At 31.5% G+C, this 27,866-nt stretch overlaps 1 protein-coding gene and 1 long non-coding RNA gene across 2 annotated transcripts in view; both read right to left on the bottom strand.

Annotated features, from left to right (window-relative positions):
* Positions 1 to 27,866, bottom strand: part of LOC126884305 (zinc finger protein 664-like) — a 109,462-nt gene that overhangs the window by 6,903 nt on the left and 74,693 nt on the right. The gene's annotated exons all lie outside the window — the stretch shown is intronic.
* On the bottom strand, positions 234 to 2,476 carry LOC126884306 (uncharacterized). Its single transcript, XR_007697951.1, has 2 exons — positions 2,143 to 2,476; positions 234 to 2,013 (listed from the first exon to the last, which is right to left on the bottom strand). It is a non-coding gene; the product is annotated as an uncharacterized LOC126884306 (long non-coding RNA).

Genomic DNA, 27,866 nt, shown 5'->3' with positions numbered 1-27,866 from the left:
CCCTTAAATCCTCCCAAACTTTTGTGTATGTTCCAATTCAATTTTATTATTGTGGTACCATTAGTTAAATTCAATATTTTTGTTTCTTAGTATTTTTCAGATAAGGCAGTTTTTATCGAGTTGCGACTTCTTTTTTAATATGTCCACGTAAAAATTTTATGGGGGTTTTGTTCCTTTAAACCCCCCAAATGTTTGTGTATGTTCCAATTAAACTATTACTGAGCTACCATTAGTTAAACAGAGTGTTTTCAAAACTTTTTTGCCTCTTTGTATTTTTTCGATAAGGCATGTTTTATCGAGTCTGGCTTCTTTTTTAATATGGTTCAAAATATACCTAAAAATGTAAAGCATAAATAAGTTTGCATATTATTACCAAGTCTCCATAATCGTACTTAACCATATACAAATATGTGGTGGATTTGACAAATATTCAAAATATTTCGATAAAAATTGACTTTTTGAAAAAGCAATAAGAGGCAAAAAAGTTTTTAAAATGTTGTTTAAATGGTAGGTACTACAATAATAATTAAATTGAAACGTGCACAAAAGCACATTGTTTTCGATACATTGGAAAAAATCACTTTTCATTTTGTAACTTCAAATGAGTGATAAAGGCACAGAGACTTAGATCACGAGGTCACATTGAAAGGATGCCAAAAACGAGGACTCCGAAAAGGGTACTAAACTACACTATAGCTTCAAGAAAGAGAAGAGGAAGACCGGAAAATAGATGGAAGCAAGAGGTCGAAAAAGATTTGGAAAGAATGGTGTTACAGGGTCAGAAAAGAAAAATGAATAAGAGGAAGGAATGGAGAAAAATCACATATCAAGCCAGAGAAGATCTCAGTACATAAAGAAACGTGAAAATGAAGAAAAAAACAAACTTTTCAAGCCATGGGCCTCTAAGGCCCTTGGTGCTATTAATATATAACTTCAAAGGGCTGTAACTTTTCTTTTGTGCACATTTGTACTAAGGTAAGTTAGGTCCAATCAAACTATTTTTGGTCCCAGGATATGTGATTAAATTTATGACCTGTATTTTTGTTACACCCTGTATATATATATAAAGGTTATATTTGGTTCTTGGGACATCAAAGTATATTTTTTAGACATTCCCTGGATATAGTCACTGATGTGACATACCTCCGATTTGTTTTTTCATGAGTTTTTTTAAGAGAGACTAAAAACTTTTTTTATGGTCACCTCCTGTTTTCATATATTTTTTGACATGTTTTGTAGTAAATTCAACTATTTATTTACTACAAGACATGTCAAAATTTACATGTGAAAGCAGGAGATGATCCTAAAAATGGTTTTTCGTCTCCTACAAAATTCATGAAAAATCAGATAGGAGAATTTGTACATTGCAATTCTCTGATGTTTGGGAAAAAGGGCTTAAGTCAGAAATGCACATCGATAATGTTTTGATGATTTCTGGACCAGAAAAATCGGCTCTTTTTATTGGTACATACAGTTTACGTCTACAATAGTTTTTTGCTGGTCCAGAAATCATCAAAACATTAGCAATGTGCAATTCTGACTTACGCCCTTTTTGTCAAACATAAAAAAAAGCAATCTGGTCATAACTGACCAATGAGCAATTTTAATTTAACCTAAATTACAACTGTTTCTTAAAATGAAGAGCTTACCCGATACCGTCTCTTATCTAATCTAACAAGATCGTGCACTATTCTAACATACACAGCCACATCACGCACTATGCTCTGCTTTTCACTATCACCTATCACTCAAACTAGTTCAAAAGGCTTTGTCCTCTTCAATCTTCTAGTTTGCCCAGTAGTATCGAGGAGCTGGATTTCCTGTTGTTTGTCGGGATTCCTGCTATCTTCTTGATGATTATATCCAGGTTCCATTCCTAGGTCTTAATATTTGTTTATAAAGTAATAACTTATTATGCATGGACAATGTTGAGTTTCTTCCAATTAGCCAATACACTTTTTATATCTTTATTTTGGTTATATCTGGTTTTTTGTAGACCACTTTCAGCTGATTCTAAAAAAAATTAAAATGAACGGTAATTTTTCTATTCTTTACAATTAAAAATCAAAATATTTACAGGTAATACATGCATAAATGATTCGTTTCATAAAGAAAATTGAAAACGGATTTTATAATACTTACATAATTGTTTAAGAGATCCAGCCATAGCCAAAACTAGCATAAATACTAAACAGTACAGTTGAGTACAGCAAAAAAAGCCACTAATTTCCATTTTTCACCCCCTTATCAATGCATTTTTTTCCAATCAAAATTTTTACTAAATTTTTAGGTTATCTTATGATGAAAATGAAATAAGATGACTTGATGACCAATGACCACGCGACGCTACATAGATACTCGCGCGGCAAATTTGAAAATGAACGCAAATTGAATAGTAAATGGCCTCTCTTTAGAGTATGGAAAATTTTACCCCTCCAGGAGGACATTGTACTCTTTTCATAGAATATCTTGTGGTAACTTTCCAGCCATAATTTAATCAGATGTTCACGGAATAGAACTTTGATAGTAGAATTCCTGGAATGTTTTGTTGTTAGGGGAAACTTTTATTTTATTTATTCTTGAATATTTCCTGTTGTTAAACATTGTAACCAATAATTTACAAATAAGATTTTCATTACATTACATGAAATCAAAACATGTTTTGGATATTAAACTATATAGTTTATAATTGTAATAATTTAATATACAATTTTGAATTAAGATTTAATCTTTTCGATTTAAACTACAGTAAAACTTGTGTTACCGGCCCCCTGCCAACACCGGCCACCTGTACTAACGGCCAGTTTAAAAATTCCCCACACTAATTACAGTAAAACCTGTCAGTAACGGCCGCTAAAAATGAAAAAGCTATTGGACGATATAGAAAGGTGACCAGTATTGCCAGTTTTTGTAGTCTAGATATAATTGGTTTGGGGAATTTTTAAACTGGCCGTTAGTACAGGTGGCCAGTAACACAGGTTGTACTGTATATCTAGGCTACAAAAACTGGCAATAACGACCACTTTTCTATATCGGCCAATAGTTCTTTCATTTTAGTGGCCGTTAGTGACAGGTTTGACTGTATTTCATTAACGTAAAGTTAACGCAAGTTAATATTTTATTGAATTATTTTGCTATTTGATCCCGTAATTGGTATAATGTGTCCAAGATAAGCGTTCATAAAACGTCCGTATTTCGTCCAGTATGGACGTCCAAAGGACGTTCAACGTCGTACGTCCAAAGGACGTCCATATTTATTCCGTCCGAAGGACGTCCAACGTCGGACGTCCAAAGGACGTCCATTTTTATTCCTTCCGAAGGACGTCCAACATGGGACGTTATAGTCCATGGACGTTAGGACCAAAAATGGACCTATTTTGGACGTCCAAAGGACGTCGTGTGCTATTAGGGAAACTAAAGCAAAACCTGTGTTTCCGGCCACTTGCCAACATAGGCCACCTGTACTAACAACGGCCAGTTTAAAAATTCCCCAAACCATTTACAGTAACGGCCACTAAAAATGAAAAAACTATTGGCCGATATAGAAAGGTGGCCGGTATTGCCAGTTTTTGTAGTCTAGATATGGTTTGGGGAATTTTTAAACTGGCCGTTAGTACATGTGACCAATTTTGGCAGGTGTCCGTTACTGACAGGTTTTACTGTATTTCATTAACGTAAATAAGTTAATATTTTATTGAATTATTTTGCTATTTGATCCCGTAATTGGTATAATGTGTCCAATAGAAGCGTTCATAAATTGTCCGTATTTCGTCCAGTATATATACGTCCATATTTATTCCATCCGAAGGACGTCCATTTTTATTCCGTCCGAAGAATGTCCAACGTCGGACGTCCAAAGGACGTCCATATTTATTCCTTCCGAAGGACGTCCAACGTCGGACGTCCATATTTATTCCTTCCGAAGGACGTCCAACGTCGGACGTCCAAAGGACGTCCATTTTTATTCCGTCCGAAGGACGTCCAACGTCGGACGTCCAAAGGACGTCCATATTTATTCCTTCCGAAGGACGTCCAACGTCGGACGTCCAAAGGACGTCCATTTTTATTCCGTCCGAAGGACGTCCAACGTCGGACGTCCAAAGGACGTCCATATTTATTCCTTCCGAAGGACGTCCAACATGGGACGTCCAAAGGACGTCCATTTATAGTCCATGGACGTTAGGACCAAAAATGGACCTATTTTGGACGTCCATTGGACGTCGTGTGCTATTAGGGAAGGGGGCAAATGTCGTTATAAACATTTAGAGCTGAAGCGGCCCTGTACATCCTATGAGTTTTTAACTTACAGATTATTGTTGCTGAAGACGACACGAAGATTTATAAAAAAATAAAAATTTTCTACAACCAATTGAAGCCGAGATAATTGTTTCTTTTTTCTTAAATCGTAGTGTCTTTATTTATAACAATTAAGAATTTATTTTACAGTCATTGACTAAAGAAAGACTTATATTATCTTAAAATAAAAATTATTATAAAATATAGTTACATTTAATTATTAAAAAGTATTTTTAAAATCGGTGCTTTTGCGAGCGGCCGAATTTTTGCAAATCGCAATTTGTAAAACTTGTATTAAATTTTGACCGAAAACAATTTAATAATATTACCATTATAATATACAGTCTATTTACCACTGTATTTGTTTTTCTTGATAAACTTATAATATGTGAAATCTCATTTCTGAAGAAATAATATTTCAAAAATGATACATAGGTATATATGAAATATATAACTATATTTTTAATTTTTTCATTGTTATATAAATATAATAATAATAATGTTACTTCTTATTATGCAATATAAAACTTTTTCTTCTTGTAGTGACTATCCGTTTTGCATGTTGGCGACCATCATGGCAATTTGGCAAACCCCATTTGGAAACTGAGAACCAGGAAGGCGAAGGATTACCTTGCTAGAAAATTTACGTACGTCGTTCAACACAACAACTACAAATCTTTTTAGAGCAGCAGTACCGATTTAGTGTGCAAGTACAGATTGCCATGATGGTCGCCAACATCCAAAACGGATAGTCACTACAAGAAGAAAAAGTTTTATATTGTATAATAAGAAGTAACATTATTATTATTATTTTTATATAACAATGAAAAAATTAAAAATATAGTTATATATTTCATATATATGTATCATTTTTGTAATATTATTTCTTCAGAAATGAGATTTCACATATAAAAGTTTATCAAGAAAAACAAATACAGTGGTAAATAGACTGTATATTATAATGGTAATATGGTAATATTATTAAATTGTTTTCGGTCAAAATTTAATACAAGTTACGTAAAAATTTTCCGAGCGCGCGGATTTGAAGCCAGCCGTGCGATTTGCAAAATTCGGCCGCTCGCAAAAGCACCGATTTTAAAAATAATTTTTAATAATTAAATGTAACCATATTTTATAATAATTTTTATTTTAAGATAATATAAGTCTTTCTTTAGTCAACAACTGTAAAATAGTTTCTTAATTGTTATAAATAAAGGCACTACGATTTAAGAAAAAAAAAAACAATTATCTCGGCTTCAGTTGGTTGTAGAAAATTTTTATTTTTTTTTTAAATCTTCGTTTCGTCTTCAGAAACAATAATCTGTAAGTTATAAACTCATAGGATGTACAGGGCCGCTTCAGCTCTAAATGTTAATAACGAAATTTGCCCCCTTATTTTCAAACCCAACATTTAGCTCGGCTTCAGTTGGTCGTAGAAATTTTTAATTTATTTATAAAACTTCGTTTCGTCTTTAGCAACAATAATCTGTAAGTTAAAAATTCATAGGATGTACAGGGTCGCTTCAGCTCTAAATGTTTATAACGAAATTTGCCCTCTTATTTTCAAACCCAAAAATTAGAGTTTTAAAAATGTTTTACGCATTTAGATTTGGATTCAAATTGGATGTTTCACCAACTCTCTACGATTTTTTTTTTAAAAGTTATAGCCTTCGACATTTGACCTCTTGGGATAAACAATTTATAATATCTAAGCAACAAATTCGTTAATCCGGCCTTACAATTTTTTTTATGTTTGGAATTGAAAGATCTTCATTTTAAAGCTTTAAAAAATAAAAAAAAAATTATTTGTACAATAAATAACGCAATTGTAAAAACGGCCATTTTGGACCTTTCGCAGGCTGTTTTGCAATAACCAATAAACGAAATTAAACTTATCATAGCTCAAATAGTCGGTTTTTTAATTTACTACAACTTTCTATTAAAAAGTTTTTCTCTAGAATCTATATCCTAAGCTGCAAAATTAAAAATCTTTAAAAATTGCAAATTTAACAAATGAAAATCGCAATAAAAAAAAGCTCACAATATTTTTTGTCACATTTTAGTATAAGTTATTCCTGACATCATCCTTTACAACACCTGATAGGTTTCAAAAATTCCTGAATTATATCCTGAAATCGACCTATTTTTCACCCACAGCCTGGAGTAACAAGTTACAGACGAATTTATTTTACAGACTAACCACTCCTAAAAATTCCATCCTTATTTATATTGAATACAAAAATACAAGCCATGTTCTTGAACGTTCCTGAAAAACGGAACCGCCCAACTTTAGTAATGCGTAGGCGATTCCAGAGATGTCTCCATACGTAACGAGCTGTCGAGACGGAACCTGTTATTTGCTGTCGGTAATTCGTCACAATATTAACAATTTAGACATAATATTATACATTTTAAAGAAGATGACTTTAAAATGATATTGCTAATATGTTTGAGCTGCGTTCCTGAGACAACTTTACTGGAAGAATATCCGTCAGAAAAATCATACCATGTGATTTTTCTTTAAAAAGAAAACCCATAGTAAATCATGAGGGAAAAACCTGCCATAGTATTTGGTCTTACATTTACTTTACTCGCAAAATTAATCAAATATCGGCAATATTATTTTGAAGTCATCTACTTTGAAATTTAGCTCACCTAAAAACGAAATACATGGAATGCATAGACCAAGAATATGTAATAGGAAAGTATTTATTCGAGAGGATTCGATGAATTTGAGAGGTTCGAATATCTAGGAACAATAATTATAACACGAAAGCCAAATATACACTCACCGGCACAAAATTCCGCCATCCAAAATTTTTGATTAAGTTTGACAATTTATAACTTTATTATTTGTGCTCCGATTTTCAAGACTCTTGCACCAGTTTGTAGGTACATGTATTGATATCATTTGGTATTATTCCGGTAACAAAAAAATTTTGCTTGCATGGCTTTATACAGGGGTGAATGAAAGCGTTGTATTTTCTCTTAACTATAAAAAATTCTGTGGAAAAATGGAATAGCTGATTTGGTCTCATAGTCCTGTCGTATTATCCCGGAAGCATCACTAAAATTTTGTTTTTAGAATTATCCGAATATCTCTTTTCTTGTAAGAGCTGTACCATTTTTTGTAAATAAAAACACTGATTGACTCATAAAATAGAGGTAGGATTGATAAGATTAGAATGTCCCGCATGCAGTCCATATCTCAATCCTATTGAGCATTTATGGGATGAATTAAAAAAAGCTATTTGCCGTCATCCTAGACCTCCAAAAAATTCGGTACCACTATGGCCATGGTAGAGGAATATCGGGCTATTCCCCAGGCAAGGATATCACATCTTTATTTTTTTTTTTTTAACTAAGTTAATGGCACTGGCGTAGCCAAAAGGCCAGTCATGTTTTCTTATAGTTTTATCAACCATTGCTTACTTATACTTACATTTATATACGTGGTACATTGAGTGACAATAATTTGTATACAATACAATATTGGTATGTTAGTAAATGCCTAATGATTTTGTTTGCATATTTTTATTATTTTTTTATGTATTTTTTTTTGTTTTTTTTTTTGGTTTTTTTTTTAATTTTTTTATTTCTCTTCGTTTTATTAGGATTTATGTATTTTTTTATTGTTTTGTTTTTTTATATTATTATTATTTTTTTATTTTTTAGTACATATTTTATTTTGTTGTTTGTCTTTTTTATTTATTTTTTTAATTATTTTTTCGGTTTAGGCTTACAATGAAAAAATTTTTTTTTGTCTGTCGCAATACTGCTTACAATGTAATGTTAGTAGATTTTACATACTGATATATAATACTATAAATACTATTATCCTCTAATGTCAATAGATTTGAAACATTTATTGGAAATTTCATATTGTAAGATATTAAATTTTGATAAAGCTTGTCAATTTCTAATTTTTTTAAAGGACATTCTAAAATAATATGTTGTAAATCGGCAATTTCATCACAAAGACATTTATTATTATCTAACAAACCTATTTTACATTTATACACGGGAAATAAGGCATGATTACAGCGCATTCGACTTATAATCCGAATAATTGAACGATTACATATATTCTCAAACCATGGTTTGTCCCTTATTTTTGGTTGTATATTCTTAAAAAACTGTCCCTTCTCTCCTAATTCATATTTTAGCTGCCAATTTTCCTTTAGTTCCTTTCGAAAAATTGGAATAAAGTCAGACTCTGGTATTTTTGATCCGAGTATTCTTCCATTTTTCGCACCATTTTTTGCTAAAGAATCCACTTCTTCATTTTCTTCTATACCTGAATGGGCTTTGATCCATGAAATATAAATTTGTTTTCCCATACTTAATACATTGTGATACAATTCCAAAATATCAAGAAGTATATAATTTAAATTAGGATTTAAACAAAGGTTTTTAAGTTTTTCTACAGAACTTTTAGAGTCTGTGAATATAACAAATTTATCATCTTCTTGTTCTAAACACATACTAATTGCTAGTTTTATGGCAATAAGCTCTGCACTGAAAATTGACAACATTTCTGGTAGTTTGTATATTAACTTAATATTTTTAGAAGGGTAATAAACGGCACAACCAACTCCATGTTCCGATTTCGATCCATCAGTATAAATTTTTCCATACTCCTTCCACTTAACTGTACATTCCCGATAATGTTCTTTTTGTATAATATCACTGTTTTGACACAAGTATCTAACATTAATATGAGTCTTTACTGGATATAGAAACATTTCATAGGGATAATTCCATAAAGGGATACCATTGGATTGATAAAGTTGTTCATATCTGTGTACATTGGTAATAAAACTTTCAACTAATAACGGTGTTTTTTTCTTCTCCCAATATTTGGATGTCAAAACCATACTGGCTAAACTGGATATTTTAGCCAACACCTTAGATTTCTGAGAACTTAACTTTAATACGAATTTGTCAGACAAAAATCTTCTACGCAGGTTCAGTGGTGGTTCACATGTTTCAGCTTCCATGACGTCTATAGGCGTGCTTCCCAAGTATCCAATACTGAGTCGAAGACATTTGTTTTTTATTTGATCTATTTTTTTAAGATTTGATTCCGCTGCTGAATGGTAAAATAAAGAACCATAATCTAAAATAGATCTGACAAGTGTTTTATAAAACAGTAACATTATTTTTGGATCTCCTCCCCAGGAGGAATGACTGAAAGTTTTTAATAAATTTACACTATTTTCTGTTCTTTTGATTACATAATTTATGTGTTCTTTCCAATTTAATTTACAATCTAAAATTACTCCTAAAAATTTAATAGAAGATTTGTAAGGAAATACATATTTTGATAACTTTATTTGAGAAGGACAACGAAATCTTTTTCTTGTAAAAGTAACTAATACTGATTTTTCTTCGGAAATTGATAAGCCATTATTGAAAGTCCAATTGTCTAAATTTTTTACTGCATAATTAAGTTGCTTATGGCCTATCTCAATGGATTTGTGACGAGTGTAAATAACAATATCATCGGCATATTGCAAAATAGATACATTTTGTGGGATGTCAACAATTAAATCACTTGAGTAAATTAAATATAATATAGGACTTAATATACCACCTTGTGGCAGCCCCATAGATGTTTGTCTGCATTCAGAGAATGAGTTATTTTCTCTGAAAAATAGATTTCTGTTGTTGTATAGAATATATACGTGTTTAGCTAGACTTTGAGGAATTCCCATTTGACACATTTTTAAATATAATATATCTAATTTTACGTTGTCATATGCCCCTTTTATGTCTAAAAATAAAGCTGATGTTGACTGGTCATTGGAAAGTGATAGTTGAATATCTGTAACAATATTGGCCAGGTTTTCATATGCCGATTTTTTTTTTCGAAACCCAAATTGAGAAATATGAATAAGGTTATTAGATTCTAAAAAAAATTCTAGTCGTGATTTTATCATTCTTTCATAGGTTTTTAAAACACATGATGATAAAGAAATGGCCCTATATGACGATGCTTGATTTTTTGGTTTTCCTGGCTTAAGTATGGGAACTAAAATATAGTTTTTCCATTGTGAAGGTGTGTCGATTTTATTTAACCAAATATCGTTTAGTAGATTTAGAAGCAAAATTTTTCCTGGTTTAGAAAGATTAAACAACATAGAATAATGCATATTATCAAAACCTGGGGCTGTATTGGCAGACTTTTTAAATGCCATATCTAATTCTTGTTTTGAAAACTGATTGGTGAGATAATTGACACTACTATGATGTTCTGTCACCCCTGGACAGTCAAGAAATATTGGATCAGGTGATACATATGGAGGAGTTAAAATGCTATGAAATTCCGCTCGCCATTCTTCTTGATCTGATTGAGTTTGATTAGAGATTTTGCGATTTTTAAAGTTATTTACCTTTTTCCATATAGTCTTAAGGGGTACTGATCTATTGAGAGATTTACAATAATTTATCCAGCTATCTTTTTTAGTTTGCTTAAAAGTTTTTTTTGCTATAGCATCAGTTCTTTTATATTCTAACAAATTATCTAATGTGGGATTATTCATATATTTATGAAAACTATTTTTTCGTTTCTGTACTAAATACTGGCATTTTTCATTCCACCATTGTTTATTTTTATTTGAACATTGATTGGATTTAAATTTAGGTATAGAAAGGTTTGCTGTGGTTTCTACAATTTGTATAAAAGAATTGTAATCACCAACTTCTGTTTTACTAAACTGTTCATGGGACTCCATATAATATAGATCCCAGTTAGCCTTTTTAATATTCCATTTTCTACAAGATAATGATTTATTAATTTTGGGAGACATATATATTTGTGTAATGCATGGAATATGATCAGACCCGTAAAGATCCTTCAATGTTTGCCAATGTAGTAAATGTTTTATACAAGGAGAACAAATTGTCAAATCGATAGCTGACTGAGTTTGTAAATAATTTCCTATAAATGTAGCTGTTCCATCGTTTAGATAGACAAGATTATTTCGATCTAGGGCTTTCATAAGTGTTATGCCGTAGCAGTCTGTGTTTGGCCCACCCTAAGCAATATTATGCGAATTAAAATCTCCTGTAAAGATTACAGGTGGCTTAAAAGAACTGAAGAATTTATCCCAAATATGCAAAGAAATTTTAGTTTTTGGTGGAACGTATAGCGATACAATAGTAATATTTTTTTTATCATTACATTTTACAATAATGGATGTTTGATTACAATTAGGTAGGAGAACAGAGATCGGTAGTTCCGTATACAAAAGTTTCGACTTAATAAGGATGGCCGTTCCACCACCACTGCGGTCCAAACGGTCATCCCTCACAATATTGTAGCCTGGAAGATTAAAATATTTATTGGATGTAAATCTAGTTTCTGACAAGCAAGCTATATCAATGTTTTTCTCATTTAACAAATATTGTAAGTTTTCTTTATTTGAATTTGCCGATTTAAGATTCCATTGACAAAGAGTTATCTGATCCATGTTCAAAAAGGTTATTTAAACTAGCTTTAATAATATTTGTAATTTCGTTTTCTTGTATATCGAATTTATTTTTGCTCTTTATTATATTTATGGTTGATAAAACTATCTGAAAAATTAAGTTTGAAATTTCATTACCTTCGTTTTCTGAATTATTTTCTTTTTGGATATTGGAAAGATATTGTTCTGTGCTCAAAATTCCTCCTTTTTTAAACGGAAGGTTAACTGAACTAACAATGGACTGGTGCTCTGACAATGTAGGATCGGGAGATAAAGGATACGATCTTTTACTTTTTTTTGGAAAGCTATTTAATTGTGCTTGAGAATATGAATGTGGATTTGATCGTTGAGAAATGGGTCGCGTATTAGACTGGTACGATATTGGTGGAAATGACTTGGACGATGTAGACGGTACATGAACATTAACTGAATTTAATAATGAATTTTGTTCTAGATTAGAATTAACTATTTTATTATCAATTGTGGTTGTAGTTAAATGCTTAGATACTATATCAGCGTAACTTTTTTTAGGAACACTACTATTTGCATCCTTGAAGGAACAATTTGACTGTGACATAATTTGTTTAATTTTTTCTTGTCTATTGTATTCTGGACATCTACTAAAATCGTTTGTAAAATGGTTTCCATTGCAAGAAAAACACTTTACTGTAACTTCTTCTGATGAGCAGGTTACTGTGTCATGATTCTGAGAGCATTTCAAGCATCTTATTTTAGAACGACATTGCTTACCAATATGTCCGTAACGATAACAATTATTACACATTACAACCCTTTGTTTATAAACTTCTACTTCGTAAAGAACCTTATTTATTTCTACATACTTAGGTAGAGTTTGACTTTTGAAAGAAACCAAAATGGTACTTGTGGGTATTAATTCTATTTCGTTATTTGAATTTTTTATTTTTCGATTCATTCTTTTAACAAATTCAACTTCAAATTTACGATGAAAATCATAGGCCCTAATTTTATTTTTCAAATAATCAACTGGTAAATCTTTATCAATGTGTCTAATAATTCCCAAACGAAATATTAAAAATTTAGGAATGTATGCAGACAAATTTTTATTTTTTAAAATGTGTGATTTTATTAATATATTAGCACTTAAATAATCTTTCAACAATACCCGAATACGATTTTTCCCTATAGACTGTATTTGTTTTATTTTATTATCTAATTGCGGATATGATGTTAATATTATTTCTCCAATTTTTATTGCATTTAACTGCCCTGTATAATTATCCGTATTGTTTTCAATATAAATTTGAAAAGGAGCCGTGTCCGTAGACTGATAAAAGAATGTTGTTTTATCTTTTTTATCGTTGTCATTAGAAACCGATAAACTCGGTGTTGGATTTAAATTAGAATCTACAAACTTTTCTTTCGATACAAACTGATTTTTGTTGTTTTGTTCATTTGCATGTTTATTTATTAAAGGAGAATCTATAACTAAATTTAAATTATTTGAACCACTTATCTGATTTACAGGATCTATATTTTCTCCAGGATCTGGTTGAGGAGGGGGTTTCCCCTCAGTATCCACCTCCATATAAATGCACTAGGAACTCACAATATCTTTATAACTCTAACTATATTTATTAAATAATAATTAATATTACTACTACACTATTAATAATTGTTCTATACTTTAACGATGTTCTCACCTACGCTGTTGAAGTACGACTGATCACATCTTTATTCGATGCTAAACAGATAGCGAGCAGTCGTTGCTGCAAGAGGTGGACGTACCCGCTATTGAATTGTTTTGTTGTTAATTTTGTTTTGTTTTGTTAAGTTTAGTGCGTTTGATATTTTTAATTAAACAAACCTTCAAAGCAGTGTTTTTATTACAGTTCTTACAAGAAAAGAGATATTTGGATAATTCAAAAAACAAAACCTTAGTAATACCATCAGGATAATACAAAAGGAGTATGAAACAAAATCAGCCCTCCAATTTTTCCACAGAATTTTTGTTAAATTAGGAGAAAAAACAACGTTTCCATTCACCCCCGTATAATGCCATCTAAGCAAAAAAAATTTGTTACCGGAATAATAACTAACGACATCAATAGATGTACCTACGAACTGATGCAAGAATCTTGAAAATCGGAGTACAAATAATAAAGTTATAGATTGTCAAACTTAAACAAAAATTTTGGGTGGCGAAATTTTGTGCCGGTGAGTGTAGAAGAAGAAATCCAAAATAGACTAATGAAAGCGAACTAATGAAGTGTGTTTATGCATTAAATAGGTTATTAAGAAATAAATCCATATCAAGAGGTACCAAATTAAGAATATATAGAACAGTTATTAAGCCTATGCCGACTTATGCAGCAGAGACTTGGACATTAAATAAAATGCAACAAGAAATGGTGCAGATATGGGAATCCAAAGTACTAAGGAAAATATTTGGAGGAAAAACGGACAACGTCGTTTGGATTAGAAGGATAAATCTAGATCTGAGAGGTGATATGGGGAGTCCAATATATTAGGCTAGGATGAGTGATAAGAACCCAACGACTAAGATGGCTAGCACACATACAGAGGATGCCAGAGAGTAGACTACCGAAAATTCTACTGTCAAGTACAATTGGAGGACATCAGAGAAGAGGTCGGTCCAGAACAAGGTGGAAAATGGATGTAAAAGAAGATCTAAAAAGACTCAACGTCACAAATGAAAGCAATGGACAAGAATGGATGGAGGAGAATGGTTAATCAAGCCATAGGCCTACTAGGCTCGACGCGCTAATTATTATTATTAGTAGTTTGAAATGTATAATATGTCTGAAGTGTCAATATGAATGAGTCAGATAAAATTAAATTATGTATTAGAACATTTTTTAGCAAGCAACAAAAACAAAATTTGTTTAATTTATTAATGTTTTGTACAGAGATTGGCGTAAGTCAGGCAACAAATTTGCGTTAAAAAACTAAATGTAGACTCAAAATGAAATTTTCAAAGAAATTACAAAAGGGATTCGAAAAAGGATTACTGCGAGTGGTAAATTGATGCTTATCTTGATTAATGTATTTATTCCAACTTTTCGCAACAGAGAGGCAGGTTCGGCGAAGTACCTCAAGCTGTCCGCGGAGACTTTCAAATTCTTCTTCAATGGCAGCTATGTACGCATTTGATCCCGCTTGGCGGCGCTAGTGTAGTTGGAGGTCAACGTTTTGACATATCGTGAAGTTTTTATATGGTGTTTTTGATTACGATTTAACAAATAATAAACTTATGGCCGAAAAATACCGATCTTGGGCTGTTTGTGCGTTGAAAAACGAATTGAGGAGAAGGAATGCGAGAGTTACTGGAAAAAAGGAAGCCCTTATCGAATGATAAACTATATTAATCATCGTCTCAATGTTTTATTTCTATATCTCGGAGGGTATAGATCTGAGGGTATTTATTTGGTATTGACTCACTCCCCCACGAGTTTAGTGAGTATATGATATCTGCCTTACTTTTTTTATCAATTTAAAATTCCCAAATAAGTGCTCTCAGCATTAATTTTTGTGTTTATCTCATTTAAAAATGTGATATTTTGTAATTGGTCCAACCTTAGGCAAGTTTACTCAACTGTTATCAAATTTTGACACTAATGACATTTGCAAAATTTTGACACTTCTGGCAGCGATTTTTTGTATTTTCTGGGTTATTCCCTTAATTTTTAGATTTTTAGTCTGTTTTTATATAAAAAACAGTTGCTTTTATAACTCTTTAGCGACGTATTAGTATAATATAATATTTATGAATTACCATAAAAGGCCTTAGTTCTAAACCAAGGCCAGAATCAGAGAGAAAAAAAAAAGAAAAAAAAACACATAAAAGGCCGATATGATCAACCAAAAAAGAAGATGTATTTGGTGATATTTCTAGTGACTTTCTTTGGTGTGAATCTGTCTTTTTAGTTTACTCCTCTTGGTTTAAAAATAAAGATTAGGTCACTTTAATTTTTTCAGTTATTAACTTGTTTATATTATTAGTAATTTTAAAGCATACTTTAAAGGTAATAATATGTCACCTAAATTTTCAGTTATTAACTTGCTTATATTGTTTTCGATGACGCTAGGTTAGGTTTGAGTCAGGTTATGTTTTAGTCACTAAAAAATATTGAGAACTTGAGAATTATTTCAAATTATTATTTCACATTTTTCTATATTATTATTTCAAATATAATTTATTTTATATTTTCACTTCATAAAAAGCGATTGTAGATGTGGCAACAGTGTGAATTTATATAAAATTGCATATCTTAATCCGTGCGTTTATAATAAATTTTGTTCTGAATTTTATGGATAAGTATTCTATTTTTTACAGTCGAATCTAGGGGCAATACATAATCTGTTTCAACAAATTTTTTATTGCAGATACGTGCATTTATTGTCAGCACATATTTATCCCTTTTTATTGCTACAATCCACTTTTTTCTCATCAGAATATCTTTGGGAAACCTGTGTTCTGATGTTCTCGATGAGCACAAATGCACAGTACAACATTGAGAGATTTTATGCTCTTAAGTTTAATTCACACAGCAAAACAAATATGCAATATTTACTTAGAAATATATTGATTTGAAGTGTTGACGTAAGTTGAGGTGACCTCCAACTACACGAGCGCCACCTACGTTGAGCTTTCCAGATTAGCTGCCATTGCAGTCGGGAGATCGGAAAGGGTGCGTAGTCCTCTTGCAAAAATGTGGTTCTTGAGAAATCCCCACAGAAAGATATCATAGGGTGTCAGATCACATGATCGTGTGGGCCACTCAACGATTCCTCGTCTGCCTATCCATTCTCCAAAATGAACATCAAGGTACTCCCGCACACATCATGACACCGACACAACTATCTGAAGCACGAACATGCTTCATTTTAATCTTTTTCGACAGCTTTGACAGATTTATGAACGTTGCCTGACTTGTGCCCACCCCCGGTGAGTCACGATGTGACCACCCTACCGATTTACGAAGTGGAAATCGAAACGTCAAATAAACTTAATTTTAAAGTAAAATTGTTGCTTATTCCCTTAATCCAAAATAGTAAATTGCATTAAGATGCCACAAAAGAAAATAATTTCAGAACAATATTTATAAAGCTGTATCTCCAGTTTGTCTTTTCAAATGAATTATGTACTTGCGTAAATTGATTAAAAGAAATATCACACTTGTAAGACTTTTCTTCAGTGTGTGTTCTCAAATTGGATTTTAAATTCCTTGCATCAATAAACTGTTTTACACAAATTTCACATCTGTGAGGTTTTCTCCAGTGTGAGTCATCATGTGTGATTTCAAATTACTGGATTGAGTAAACTGTTTCAAACAAATATCACACTTGTAAGGCTTTTGCCCAGTGTGTGTTCTCAAATGTGTTTTCAAATTACTTGACTGAGTAAATTGCTGAAAACAAATATCACACTTGTAAAGTTTTATTCCAGCGTGAGTCATCATATGTGATTTCAAATTATTGGATTGTGTAAACTGTTTCAAACAAATATCACATTTGTAAGGCTTTTGTCCAGTGTGTGTTCTCAAATGTTTTTTTAAATCACTTGTTGCAGTAGACTGTTTCAAACAAATTTCACATTTACGAGGATTTACTCCAGTGTGAGTCATGATATGTAATTTCAAAAAAGAGGCCTTAGTAAACTGCTTAAACAAATTTCGCACTTATAAGACTTTGATCCAGTGTGAGTCATCATATGTGATTTTATATTACTGGATGGAGTAAACGGTTTCAAACAAATATCACACTTGTAAGGCTTTTGTCCAGTGTGTTCTCAAATGTCTTTTCAAATTACTTGCCTCAGTAAATTGCTTCAAACAAATTTCACATTTATGAGGATTTACTCCAGTGTGAGCCATGATATGTAATTTCAAACGATAGGCCCTAGTAAACTGCATAAAACAAATTTCGCACTTATAAGACTTTGATCCAGTGTGAGTCATCATATGTTATTTTATATTACTGGATGGAGTAAACGGTTTCAAACAAATATCACACTTGTAAGGCTTTTGTCCAGTGTGTTCTCAAATGTCTTTTCAAATTACTTGCCTCAGTAAATTGCTTCAAACAAATTTCACATTTATGAGGATTTACTCCAGTGTGAGTCATGATATGTAATTTCAAACGATAGGCCCTAGTAAACTGCTTAAAACAAATTTCGCACTTATAAGACTTTGATCCAGTGTGAGTCATCATATGTGATTTTATATTACTGGATGGAGTAAACGGTTTCAAACAAATATCACACTTATAAGGCTTTTGTCCAGTGTGTGTTTTCAAATGTCTTTTCAAATTACTTGCCTCAGTAAATTGCTTCAAACAAAGTTCACATTTATGAGGATTTACTCCAGTGTGAGTCATGATATGTAATTTCAAACGATAGGCCCTAGTAAACTGCTTAAAACAAATTTCGCACTTTTGGGGTCCAGTTCCAGCTTGAACGTTCATATTTCTACTTAATGTTCTTTTTTTAATGTATCTATCCAATACTTCTTCCTGAGATGAATGTTCAGGTGTTTTCATCATTTGTATTATGTTCTTATTGCCTAAGCAACCTAAAATATAAACCAATTTTATAATAAATACACATTTTAGTATACAGCCAAAATGAAAAAACTACACTAATCCAAGAAATTAACGCACCACCTTTAGTCCAGGGCACATCTGTTTTGAGATGGACGTTGAGAGGTGACTCAATATTTTTTTGCAGAAATTGCTTGAAAATAACTCAAATAATAATATTTGAGTTATCCTCCCACTCCAAATGGTCCGGAACATTGTTTAAATAATCAAAATGTCAAAATATGAAGGAAAAATTCGATTTTTTTATTGGTTTTTTGATTATAACGTTAAAACTATTCATTTAAAATTTAAAAAATAGCCACCCTTGTTGCAAAATAGCAATAATTGCGAAAAAATCATACAAAAACAAGTATTCGCATTTTACGTTTTTCAACCATTTATGCTACACTTAGGACCTTCATATTTTACCCAGAAAAACTTTATGATATAGTAAAACAACACTGTAAATTTAATTAAGATCGGTTAAATAGATTTTGCAAAATAAATTTTGCAATCCAACTTTCGCAAAAAAAATTCATTTTTTTTTAAATGTTGAAGGACTGAAAATAAAGCAGATAGCAAGTTGAATTGTTTTTGCTTATAGAAGTGTACTGTACCTTTCATTTGCAACTTGCAAAATTAAAATCGATTAATTACCACGGCGTCACGAAATTTTTTAAATAAACATTAATTTTTGGTGCTACGCGCAGGACAGCGGTGTTCGATTCACACAAGTTGATTTCCACCAAAATTTCTTCCAATCTTTATCTAATATATTATTTTCTTACTCTATATTTTGTTGTATTTTAATATTTTAATTCCACAAAAATCAAACTAATTTTACTATTGTTTGTGAAATATTGTTTAAACAATTGCATATGTTTAAAAATAATAAACTTTTATTCTCTAAGTTAAAATATATAAACAAAGAAAGTTTTTGCTAAAAAAGTGTTATTTCAAAGGATAGAGTATGTGTTTTTATTTTGCAATAAACAAATTTATTTATTTATATCGAAATGTAATAAAAATTAAAATGTATCAATAATTATCAAAGGTCATTGGAATGCCCAATCAGAGCACCAATAATTAATGTTTATTTAAAAAATTCCTGACCCCGCGGTAGTTAATCGATTTTAATTTTGCAAATTGCAAATGAAAGGTACAGTATACTTCTATACGCAAAAAAATTTCAACTTGCTATCTGCTTTATTTTCAGTCCTGTAACATTTTGAAAAAATGAATTTTTTTTGCGAAAGCTGAATTACAAAATTTATTTTGCAAAATCTATTGAACCTATCTTAATGAAATTTACAGTATTGTTTTACTGTATCATAAAGTTTTTCTGGGTAAAATATGAAGGTCCTAAGTGTAGCATAAATGCTTGAAAAACGTAAAATGCGAATACTTGTTTTTGTATGGTTTTTTCGCAATTATTCCTATTTTGTAACAAGGGTGACTCATTTTTTAAATTATTAACCAATTCTATATTGTAGGAAATTTAATTACGCAACTTTTACATTAGTACAACTTTTCTCGGAAATGAACACTTTTAAAGTTATAATTAAAAAACGAAGAGATAAATCGAATTTTTCCTTCATTTTTTGACATTTTGATTATTTAAACAATGTTCCGGACCATTTTGAGAGGGAGGATAACTCAAATATTATTATTTGAGTTATTGTCAAGCAACTTCTGCAAAAAAATTTGAGTCACCTCTCAACGTCCAAATGTAGTAATATTTTTACAGATGCGACCTGGTCTACTTAAAAATGGGTAATTTTGATGTCTCGAATTTCCTAAACCTCTTGTCCGATTTAAGTGATTTTTTAATATGTTATAGCTTTATTCTTTAACAATATCGCTGTAATAGTATTGTTGCTAGAGAGGTAAATTGTCATTGTATACCGGGTGTACCAATTAAACTGTGATTTTTTCTCAAAGTTCGCGACACCCTAAATTAAAACCCAACTATAGCCTCATGCTTTCTTAACATTCTGGCTTTTGATTCATTCGCAGAGGTTGTATAAAAAAAAGTTAGGCTCTTTAACAAGTAGCCAAGTTTTTCATCAATACAGGGTGTGCGACAAACTTTAAGGGGTAATTTTGCATGAAAAAGAAATGACAGGTTGCTTTATAGATGTATGCCAAACAAAGGCTTCGTTTCCGAGATACAGGTGTTACAAACTGACAATTTATTTATTGCTCTAAAACCGGTTGAGATATGCAAATTAAATTTGGTGGATTTTAAGAGGTAGTTATTGCGCCTTTTTTTGACATACAATTAAGAATTTTATATTTACCATTGACGCGCATACGGGTAATTTGACCTGTATGCGAGAATATAAAATTCTTAATTGTATGTCAAAAAATGCGCAATAATTACCTCTTAAAACCTAATAAATTTCATTTGCATATCTCAACCGGTTTAGAGCAATAAATAAATGGTCAGTTTGTAAGAAAAATTTCAACATTCTGTATCTCGGAAACGAAGCATTTGCGGGCGTATGTTTATAAAGGAAAGTGTCATTATTTTTTATGTAAAATTACCCCTTAAAGTTTGTCGCACTTATTTAGAAACATCCTGTATTGATGAAGAACATGGCTAGTTGTTAAAGTACGTAACTTTTTTATTTTCCACTTCAAACGAATGAATAAAAAACCAGAATGTTACGAAAACATGAGGCTATAGTTGGTACGTTCTTTAACGGTAAAATATTGGAAAACCTCTAAATTTTAAAGAACCGCTTGGATTGACATGTAATTTGGCATACACATAGCTAACAAGTCAAAAAAAGTGATATTGTGCCGATATGTGCTTTTGCCCTGGAGGTGGTTTTCTCCGCCTTTTGGGGGGTGAAAAAAAAATTCGTCCAAAGTAAGTCCGGAAATAGATAAACTGACTAATTTTAAGTAACTTTTGTTCTATAGAGTTTTTTTCACTAAGTCAATACTTTTCGAGTTATTTGCCAGTGAATATGTTTATTTTTTCAACAAAATAACCACGATTTTAGACGGTTTTTCGCAAATAACTCAAATAGTAAGTATTTTGTCGAAAAACATTCTTAGCAAAAATACAGCCTGTAAGAAATTAAAAAAAAATGGTGTATATATCACATCTCTATACCTAGTAGAAGCAGAGTTATAGCTATTGAAAAATAGGTTCATAATCGTCAAATTGCAAATGAAATACTTTAACGTGAAATAACCAAAAATGAAGCAAATTTCGGGGAAAACTCATTACAACTTATTTAAACTGTTTAAAAAAAGCTTCATTTTGTTTTATAAAAAAATTTCTAGCACCAAAAGTAAACAAGTTACGCTGAAAATAAAGTTCGTCCTTTTTTTTGGTAAAAAAATCGGGAAAATCACCCCCTAATTAGTATTTTAAATGAACTTAATCGTTACGACTTCACAAGTTTCTTGACTCGTGTATGTATTGTTTATATGATCTGTAAATTTCATTGGTTCAAAGTCCTTATTTTTGAAAGGGCTGTAGTTAAAAGGGGTTGAACGAGTCACTGATCACGAATGTATGCAAATTTAGAAACACCAAATCTTAATCAATTTTTGTCTAAAAGAATTAATAAAAAAATACATGATATTCAGAGAAGCAATGCTGACTTTTTTTGGTTTTCGAGATTTTTGGTATCTCTAACAATTTTTAAGTTATTTTGAAAAAAAAAGCATATTTTTCAAAATTAAAATTTTTAAAAATTGTACTTTAAAACAAATTTTTTTCAAAAATAAGCACTTTGAATCGATGAAACTTACGGATCATATAAACACAACATAAGTAAAGTAATTTGTGCAGCGGTAACGATTAATTTCATTTAAGTTGCTAATTAGGGGGTGGTCTTCCCGATTCTTTTTGCCAAAACAAAAGGGACCAGCTTTACTTTGAGCGTAACTTGCTTAAATTTAATGCTAGAAACTTTTTATAAAAACATAAATAAAGCTTTTTTAAACCCTTTAAAAAAGTTATAAAGGGTTTTCCCCAAAAAAGCCTATTTTTTGGATATTTCACGTCGAAATATTCTATTTGAAATTTGGTGAATATGAATCTATTTTTCATTGGCTATAACTCTGGTTCTATGAGGTCCAGAGACTTACGAGTACACAATTTTTTTTTTACTTTTTTACAGGCTATATTTCTTCTAAGAACGTTTTTTTCGACAAAATACTTACTTTTTGAGTTATTTGCAAAAAACCGTCTAAAAATATGGTTATTCTGTTGAAAAATGAACATATTCACTCGCAAATAACTCGAAAAGTGTTGACTTGGCGAAAAAGCTCTATAGAACAAAAGTTACTTAAAATTAGTCAGTTTACCCATTTCCAGACTTATTTTGGACAAATATTTTTTCACCCCCAAGAGGGGGTGAGTCACCCCCAGGGCAAAAGCACACATCGGCACAATATCACTTTTTTTCTTTGACATGTAAGCTATGCGTGTGGCAAATTTCATGTCAATCCAAGCGGTTCTTTAAAATTTAGAGCACAAACCGTGAAAGAATGTACTATGGGTTTTAATATCAGTATTTTATAAATACTAGAATATTCCATAGGGTGACGCGACCTTTGAGAAAAAATCAGTTTGAATTGTACACCCGGTATACAATGACAATTTACCTGTCTAGCAACAATATTATTACAGCGATATTGTTAACACGTTGACGGACCAGTGCGTAAAATGTATAAGCAAGTGTTGTGACACTATAATATGCATTTTGCAAAGAAGAATAGGGAAAATGCAACATCTATAGACGTTGTGTCACATTACATCAATCGAAATTAGACGTTTATAGACGTTGTGTCCGTCGACGTGTTAAGAATAAAGCTATAACATATTTAAAAATCACTTAAATCGGACAACAGGTTTAGGAATTTCGAGACATCAAAAATGATCCATTTATAAGGTTGTGCGTTAATTTCTTGGACTTGTGTTACGGTTAAACTTCGAAAATGGCTAATCTCGACATTAACCGGTTAATCTTGACTTTAACCGAAATGTAATGTTAATGTCATACGAAATTCAGATATATTGACATTAACAGGTTAATGTCGAGTTTAACTATTCTCCTTGGTTAATGTTGAATAATGTGTTAGAAACTAACACAACGTTGCCAATTGTATAAAAATACCTGCTACATATTTATTCAAACATGACAAACTTGCGTGACACTTAGAGTTGCATAAAAAATATTAGCTGCCTTACAGCAGCACTTTTTTTAACCACATTTAGTTTTGCACGAGCATCTTTTGTATCCTTGACCACCACATAGAGATGAAGTCGCTGCAATCTCACGAAGAGATTTTTCAACAACTGAAACTTTTTCGACAGCAATAAGGGGAGCCGGACATACACTGAACTGATTTCTTGTAAATAACTGTGGTAATGTGCCCTTTTCTGTCCCAATATTGTAATACATGTTATCTTCAACTGTGGTAACAACGCCTAATATATTCCTTGCATCAACTCGTCCTCTATCAATATCGGGGACAGGTAATCTAACAGTATCACCAATTTTTGCAGCCGGTAATAATGTGTGCCGGTAAAATAAAAAAAAGTGTTACTACTTCTTGTGTTATATTTTTGAATTTATCATTTAAAAAATTTAACATTCTTGTTCTTCCTTCATGGTCACTACTTAAATGTACTTCATAAAGAATATCAAATAATTCCTTTTTTTTTACGTAATATAAAAATGTCTCCTTACCTTCTTGCAAAGGAGCAATAAGTTTGAAATGATTTGCCACATTCACTACATCGTATTTGGCCACACGTCGATATGACAACGCTGTTTTCTTAGCTTGTCGGTTTGCTTCTTTCACTTGATTACAAATTAAATCATATTTTTCACGAGATAAATAAGCACTGTTGTCATCCCTTTTTGTGGAAATAATTTTATCCAGATTCTCGTAGAACCGGTCTTTAAATTCATTGGACATATTGAATACTTAAATTTTCACTTTCAAATAACTATACTTCTTGCACGAATTCCACTTGATTACGCAACAAAACAATGTGGACTTTAACAAGACACATGTGTTAATGTCGAGATTAGCCGGTTAATGTCCGATTGAAGGCTGAAGATCGTTTAGCTTCGGACATTAACCAACTAGACTGGTGAATCTCGATATTAACTGGGTAATATTGAGATTAACCTGATTTCGGACGTTAACCGTAACATATATATATAAAACAACATTAAAACGTAACAAAAGTGAAAAAAAATATAATAAAAAAACTAGATCATTAAAACAGACTTCCAGTTCGTGGTCATTTAGATCACGAGCCTCCATTTTTTTAAATATTCAATATTTGGTACCAAAATTTTCGCAGTAAAAATCTGAACAGCTTTTTATATTTTTTATTGGGTTGAAGGAAAATGTAACTAGAGGAAAAAGCAAACATTTTGGTTTAATAATTATTATAATGACACTTCATATTTAATATGTGATAAACAACAAATTGTTTAGAACAAATTTCACACTTATAGAGGCTATTTATTATTTTTTGGTTTATTAGCAGCAATTTTGCTTTAAAATTAAGTTTCTTCTTCTTCTTCTTAACTCAGGCGAGACTCGTTAGTCTCTGGCACTTGGTCATAAGACCTTTGTACCAAACCCTGTTCTTCTCCTTAAACTTTAATAAGTCCTGTGGCCTCAACGAAGGCCAACAGTTTTATTATTGGTAGTTTTAGGATCTCTTCTGGTTCAAACCTCATTTGACCAGTGAAGTCCTGCCTTACATCACCTAGCACACTGCAATGGCATAGTATGTGTATGACAGTTTCTTCTTCCATTTCGCACTTTCTGCACCATGGTTCATTCACCTTACCTAGTTTGTATAGGTGATTTCTTAAACGGCAATGTCCAGTCACCATTTCAGTGACCGTTTTGATCTCTCGTTTATTGAGGTTCATCAAACTGTTCGAGAGTTTTTTATCAATATTCTTGATTATTTTTTTAGTCTGGATTTGCCCTTGAGTGGTTCTCCATTTATTGTGATGATTCTTCATCAGCCATTTCTGAACCTCGTTTTTCATAGCATCTTTAGTGATGCCACAGAAAGGTTCTGGGCCTTCAAAAGTTTCTCTCGTGCCTTGTTTCGCTAACATATCTGCTCATTCGTTCCCATGCACCCCTTCATGACCCGGCACCCATATTAAAGACACTTTATTGTTTTTTACCAACCCGTGTTGAGCTGGCCCCCCCCACTTGCAAAAATTAAAAAACAAATAGCCCTGATTTATGAGCTCTCATATTCCGCAAACTAAAAATTTTGAGCTCGTTCCACTGAGCAGGAATTTAATACCCTAGTGGGGGGGGGGGCTGAGTCAGCCCCCCCCCCACTATTTAAAAATAGGAATATTGAATCGGTTTTTGCGGCAGAATTACGAGCTATTTATGAGCTCTTGAAATTATATAGTTTCGATTTTTGAGCTCATCCCTTTCACCCCCAAACAACCCTTTAATTGATTTAACTTAAGAGAAAGATGCTGAGAAAACTTAAAATATATCGTATTGCGAATATAATTCCTATAGCTTATATACTCTAAGAATAAACTATTAAATCAAGAGCATTTCGATTATTGAGCTACAACCCCTTCGCAAGAAAACCACCCTATCTTCCCGGCTTAAGAGAAAGTTGTACTTAAAATGCGGTAAACTAATTATTTGGCGACTACATATCATTTAATAATTTATAAGCTTCCAAATTACGCGCATTTAGATCAGTAAATTGCAATTTATTTTGTATAGTGCAGTCACTGAAGGTAAAAATCAACGATTACCTTCAATTTCGGTGAACCTTCATCGATTTTCCCGAAAATTGGTCAGTGGTTAGAGGATACGTCAAGAAACAAAGGTGACATGGTACCACCTTGCGCCTTTACCCTGAGGGTGGATACCGCCCCTTCTCGGGGGTGAAAATTATTTTATAAAAAATAACTGCACAAATCAATAAAAGAACAAATTAAAAGCAAAATTTATTATATAAAGTTAATAAAATAACTCAATACTTTTTAAGTTATTAGAGATCAAAGATTTTAATTATTTGTGAAAAAAATGCATGTTTTGAAGAGGTTTTTTGTAAATCACTGAAAAACTGTGTAAAGTACAAAAAAGTTAATAGTAGTTTAATTCGTATAGCTTATATTCTAAAAATAAGCTCTAAAATCACGCGCCTTTCGATTATTGAACTACAACCCCTTCGCAAGAAAACCATCCCATATTCCCGGCTGCAGAGAGGGTTGTACTTAAAATAATTTAAATTAATTATTTGTCGACTATATATTGTTTAATAATTTATGAGCTCGCAAAATATACGCATCTCAATTATTGAATTGCCATTTTCTTTCTATAGTGCAGTCACTGAAGGTAAAAATCAACTATGACCTTCGATTTCGGTAAATCTCCATTCATTTTCACGAAAATTGGTGAGCGGATTTTGATACTATCAACTTTTTCTGGATCTTATTTTTCATAGGTATTTCTAAGTACTTTGACAAGTATTTAGTACCTAAGTGTTATAAAATGCATCTCTTTCCCGTTATTTAAGCTTGAACCCTTAGATTTGAACAGTCGCGGAAAAAAATATACATTTAATTACCAATAACTTACTTTAAATTAACATTAAAGGGTTTTTCAAGTAAGCAATTTATTATATTTTTTATTAGCTTCAATTTTAGTGATGAAAACTTTTTTGTAAAAACTTACAGTTTTTGAGTCATTTATGAAAAATCGCTCTAAAACATGCATTTTCTTTCCAAAAATTAAAATATTTGATCTTTAATAACTCAAAAAGTATTGATTTATTTTAATCACATTATATAACAAATTTTGCTTACAATTTGTCCCTCTCTCGATTTGTGGGGTTATTTTTAATAAAGTAATTTTCACTCCCGAGAAGGGGTGACATATACCCCAGGCTAAAACCCCAAGTTGTTATTGTCAATTCGTGAAAATAAATGGAGGTAATAGTTGATTTTTACCTTCAGTGACTGCACTATAGAAAGAAAATGGCAATTCAATAATTGAGATGCGTATATTTTGCAAGCTCATAAATTATTAAACGATATGTAGTCGCCAAATAATTAATTTAAATTATTTTAGGAACCACTCTCTCTTAAGCCGGGAATATGGGGTCGTTTTCTTGCGAAGGGGTTGTAGCTCTATAATCGAAAGACGCGTGATTTAAGAGTTTATTCTTAGAATATAAGCTATACGAATTAAACTACTATTAACTTTTTTGTAAAAACTTAAAGTTTTTCAGTGATTTACAAAAAACCTTTTCAAAACATGCATTTTTTTCACAAATAATTAAAATTTTTGATCTTTAATAACTTAAAAAGTATTGACTTATTTTATTAACTTTATATAATAAATTTTGCTTTTAATTTGTTCTTTTATTGATTTGTGCATTTATTTTTTATAAAATAGTTTTCACCCCCGAGAAGGGGCGGTATCCACCCTCAGGGTAAAGGCGCAAGGTGGTACCATGTCACCTTTGTTTCT

This window comes from Diabrotica virgifera, chromosome 5, assembly GCF_917563875.1.
Source record: "Diabrotica virgifera virgifera chromosome 5, PGI_DIABVI_V3a".
Lineage (NCBI taxonomy): Eukaryota > Metazoa > Arthropoda > Insecta > Coleoptera > Chrysomelidae > Diabrotica > Diabrotica virgifera.
This window is presented reverse-complemented; position numbering and strand designations above follow the sequence as displayed.